This window comes from Arachis ipaensis, chromosome B06, assembly GCF_000816755.2.
Source record: "Arachis ipaensis cultivar K30076 chromosome B06, Araip1.1, whole genome shotgun sequence".
NCBI lineage: Eukaryota > Viridiplantae > Streptophyta > Magnoliopsida > Fabales > Fabaceae > Arachis > Arachis ipaensis.
This window is the reverse complement of record NC_029790.2, coordinates 59,569,225-59,574,434: the sequence shown is the minus strand read 5'-3', so window position 1 is coordinate 59,574,434 and position 5,210 is coordinate 59,569,225. Positions and strand designations below refer to the sequence as shown.

The following is a 5,210-nucleotide window of genomic DNA, read 5'->3' as shown; positions in this document are numbered from 1 at the left end:
ATTTTCCCAGCACCTAGTCCCTTTACGTTTGATGCAATTTACCTTTCTTTCCATTTAAGTTTCTGTCCATTTACATTCTGCACTTTAAATTCATTACAATTTATATTCTGTAAGCTCAAATCCACTTAGTACACCACTGTTAGCTTAACTAGACTAATCACCTCACTAAAGCTGCTTGATCTATCAATCCTTGTGGGATCGATCTCACTCACGTGAGTTTTACTACTTGATGTGACCCGGTATACTTGCCAGTTAGTTTGGGCCTCTCGGTGCTTGGATGTGGGCCCTTGGCCTCTGTTGAAGTGGGTCAAAATGGGTCTTCAGTTGGTACGCTGGAAATTAGCTTCAGAAGAACGTAGCACTTCTGAAAGCAACGTAGTGCTCATTTACCGACGCGTACGCATTGCGCACGGGTGCGCGTCGTTCAGCAATTTGTCACATCGACGCGTACGCGTCACACACGCCCACGCGTCCCCGGTAGCGCTCTCCAAACGAGTGTAGTGTTCATGCAAAGAACGCTACCCACGCGTACGCGTGACGCACGCGTACGCGTGGATTGCAAAATATCACTTCTGCGCTGATGCTTCATCCATGCATTTGCATACTTCTTCACAAAATATCACACCCACGCGTACGCGTCACTCATGCATACGCGTCGGTTGTCAACTTTGAATCCCAAATTTGAAAATTATCGCAGGCGCTTATTGAAAGAGAGCGTAGCCCTCTTGGCTGAAGAACGCTCCTCATATCCACACGTACGCATCATGCATGCATACGTGTGGTCTTCCACAAATCTCCACTTCGATGGGTATGCGTCACCAACGTGTACGCATCGCTAGCAAAACTTTCTTGGTGAGGAACGCAACGCTCTTTGAAACAAACGGAGCGCTAAGGTGTTCTTTTCCACTTCTCTGCTTCTTTCTTGCCTGTCATCAACCAAACAGATACATCGAAGTCTTGGCAGAATCATCAAATCTTGCATCATTCATATCATCAAACAATTCTTGAATAAATCTTATGAAAATGCACCAATTTTAACAATGTTTAATTGAATCAAGACAAACATGAATTTCTCATCCAAACACTTACTTATTGCCTAAGAAATGCATGAAAACCAAATAAAAACTAATGAAAATTGCTAGTAAAACATGCACAAAATGACTTGTCATCACAACACCAAACTTAAATCTTGCTTGTCCACAAACAAGGAAAATGAATGAAGACAGAGAGAAGTATGGTAAAATTGCAACAATAATAAAATCTAACAACTACCAATTGCAAGAAATCAACAATAACAACTAAAGAAAGCAATAATAACATGAAAATATAAATTACATTAATAAAGATCAAAAGTAGCAAGAGTACATAAACATAAAGACAACCAAATAAAGGGAATGACATGTATACTAAGATAGCAAAGATGTAATAATAAGAAATGGCAAGAAAACTAAATTAAAGCAAGATTAAAACCTAGATCTAAGAGAGAAGAGAGAGCTTCTCTCTCTAGAATATAACCTAAAGCATGTTACTAAACTACACCTAATTACTCTCCCCTTGTTCCCTCTTGAATTCTGTATCAAATAGTTTCAAAAATGAGTTGGATTTGGGCCTGGATGACCTCAGAAATCGCCCCCAGCATGTTCCTTTAATGAGGTCACGTGACTAGTGTCATCGCTTGGCAAAATTTCTTAGTCACACGTACGCGTGGGTCACGCGTGCGCGTCGCTATGATTTTCACAAATCCTCATTTCTTCATGAATTCTCCACTTTGTATGATTTTTCTTCACTTCTTCAATCCAATCCTTGCCTTATAAACCTGGAATCACTCAACAACATATCAAGGCATCGAATTGAATTAAAATGATTCAAATTTAGCAATTTTAAGGCCTAAAAAGTATGTTTTCACTCTTAAGTATAATTTAGGAGAAATTCACAAAACCATGCTATTTCATTGAATAATTGTAGAAAAAGTTGATAAAATTCACCAAATTCAATACAAGATAAACCATAAAATTGTGGTTTATCAATCTCTCCACACTTAAACCAAGCATGTCCTCATGCTAAACTCAAGAAAGACAAGAAAGGGGTATTAAAATTTATTCAATGCACACTCACTACAAAAAAATTGGTATAAAATGGCATCAACATAATGGTAATTTTAAAATACCGCCCTTATATTCATAAATTGAGGCGATGTGTATAGCTGCCATAATTTATTTGTGGAAAGTGGCGGTTTTTTAGTGAATTTGGCAGTTTTAAATGCCAGTATCTCATTATCTGCTTCCCTAATATAAAAACCTAACTCTAGTATTTCACTGATAGAGGATGTACTACTCAATCGGCTGAAACTCCATCGCAACGTGAGAACTAAGAAGAAACTCCATCGCAGCATGAGATCTGTGATCTCATCCACGATGCTCTCCTCTGGCGGCAAGCTCTTCCATCAACGCTTTTCCTCCAGTTGCAATATCCTCCATCGAAATTTCCTGTTCCATCGTGTTGTGCTCTGTGAAGCTTCTCTTTCTCCATCTTCGTTGAACTAGGTTTATATACAAATCCATATTCTCTTTGTTTAATTACTCATATTTTTTATTTGCTAATTGTTACTACTTCTATTTCTTTAATGCTAGGTTTTGATTTTCTCATTGTTAGCAAAAATTGGAGGTAAGGTCTTCATGAAATTCCTTCGATTTTTTTCTTACATGCATGTATACAAATTTGCATTTGCTTCATGGTTTTGATTTGTAAATTTGCTTTCAGTTGGTGCTTTACTGATTTTGCATAGCACGTGTTTGATGAATTGCTTGAATGCTTTTTTTCGTTCAAGGCAATCGAAGATTCTAGAATCTCGATCGTGGTTTTCTCCAGAAGCTATGGGGATTCGACGTGGTGGTTGAAGGAATTGAAGAAGATAATAGAGTGTTTAATATATTTGCCATTTTTTATGTTAAAGTTCAAACTTCACATTACCAGCTAGTTAAAGTTCAAACTTCAAACGTCAGTTTTTAGATCATGAATTTTTTACTTCACATTACTTGATATATATTTGCCATTTCTTTTTATTGTATATTCTTTAACTATTTTGTGCTAATAATTAATATGAAAAATAATCATTCGTCCTTCCTTCTTCATGAGGCACAAGGAATACTATAGGTTTGTGTAATCAATGATGTGAACAACCTATTGTTCATTGTGATCTAAAGCCAGAAAATGTGCTTCTTGATGATGACATGGTTGCTCATGTGACTAATTTTGGATTAGCAAGGCTTCTCTCAATGACTAATGGTGATCCTCATAATCAATCTAGCACAACTATGTTAAAGGGAACTATTGGATATGCTCCTCCGGTATAATCTATTTCATCCAATCTTATAAGGACTTTTTAGTTTAAATTTTTATTCTTTCTTTCCATTTTCAATGTTGTTAAAATTGTGAAAAGGAAAAACTAAAAGAGGAAGTGAAAGCAAAAAATATTATTTTATTGTTTTCACTTTTTAAATGTGATATTGGCATGTTGTTTTCAGAGTATGAAATGAGTTGTGAGGTGTCAATGCAAGGTAATGTGTATTCTTTTGGAATTCTAGTATTAGAAATGGTGACTGGAAGGAGGCCAATGGAAGAAATGTTTAAAGATGATAACAATCTAGCCATGGTGCAAATTGCGAGCTTCCCAGAGACAATCTTGTGCAATGGCCATGGCCAAGGCTAAGCTTGTCTCTCTTATACTTCTGGCACTACTCATTGCCATTTCTGCGATCTCAACTCAGGTTAGAAGTTATTAATTTTTGGTGCCTATACCATCCTAACATAACTCCCATGAAAATGCACACACACACACACATACACACACACACACACACACACACACATATGTTTATATATTATGTATAACACATGTTGTCAAGTCGTTATATATATGATCTCTAGCTAGTAGCTATTATTTTGTACTATATGCAATTCAAGTATATAACATTTTGCTTTAAATCTCCAAGTCATATCTTAGCAGGTTATGGCGAAAGCGCCTGCTCAGGTTAGAAGTTATCACTTCTCTTTTTTGTTGTTTTTTTTATCCAAACATTTGATTTGGAAGCTCTTAAAACATATTTAATGCTTTTCTAGTAAATAAATGGTAAGATCAACAAAAATTGCTGACAATATCGTCACACACACATATATATCGTCACACACACACACGCACACACACACCACACACACACACACACACACACACACACACACACACACACACACACACATATATATATATATATAATCGATTTAATTTATAGGGTTGTTATGTATCCGGAAGTCTGAAGAGCTGCCGTGAGTTACAATCTGATTAATATATTTTGGTTTAAGTAATAATGGTAATTAATGGTTATTTGATTGTTTGTGAATTTGATTGGATCATCAGAGTGCCCATCTCATGGTGGAGCTGGATATAAACTTAATTTTTTATTGCTTTTTCAATCATGCTACATGAACACTACATAATCTGGCCAATGCTTTATATTATAACAAATTGCTTTATTCTATCCATATTGATATAACTTGCATATTTGGCAACTTATGTATCAGATAAGGTTCTTGAGCTGTTAATAGGTGATGCAGGAAGGTTTCGGCAAATAATTACCAGTCTCATGGGTAATTCAGTTAAGATAAATCTAAAATTAAAGTATATGGTATATTTGTAAAGCAAGTATGATGAAAAGTGATTATGCAATTGTGTAAGCTTAATAATAGAGAGGTCTTTGTTTAGGAGAAGTCTTCGTTCGAGAATTTCTCGAGATTCTGTGTTTGGAGGTGTATTTTTCTTAAGCTGGCAGTTTCTGCATTAAACAATGCTTGATTGCAAGGCTGTTGAGATAGATCATCTGCCCAACTTTATCTCTTGATCGTCAATAAAATGATTTTTTTTAACACCTATTTTTTCATGGTATTTTTTGTACTGCTAAGGTGATAGTTATGTTTGGTTTTATGAAAAATATCAGCTTTATGAAACATTGATTTTGGAATTTACAACCTACAGCTGATGGTATTTAAGTTATTGTCTTGATTCCTACTTTTAATTACATCTAAATCGGTTTAGTTGATTTCATATTTAGGTCTAATTCATCTTTTTTATTTTTGACTCCCAATTTAGTCTAGTTGCCCTTTTTGTTCAAATGGCTTCTCTTAACTCAGGTCAGATGAAGAAGTTGGTCCATTGT

The 5,210-nt window shown here is 35.6% G+C and overlaps 1 long non-coding RNA gene across 1 annotated transcript; it reads left to right on the top strand.

The window, feature by feature from the left end:
• Positions 2,208-4,014, top strand: LOC107648204. Its single transcript, XR_001621788.2, has 5 exons — positions 2,208-2,543; positions 2,631-2,664; positions 2,828-3,347; positions 3,525-3,767; positions 4,004-4,014. It is a non-coding gene; the product is annotated as an uncharacterized LOC107648204 (long non-coding RNA).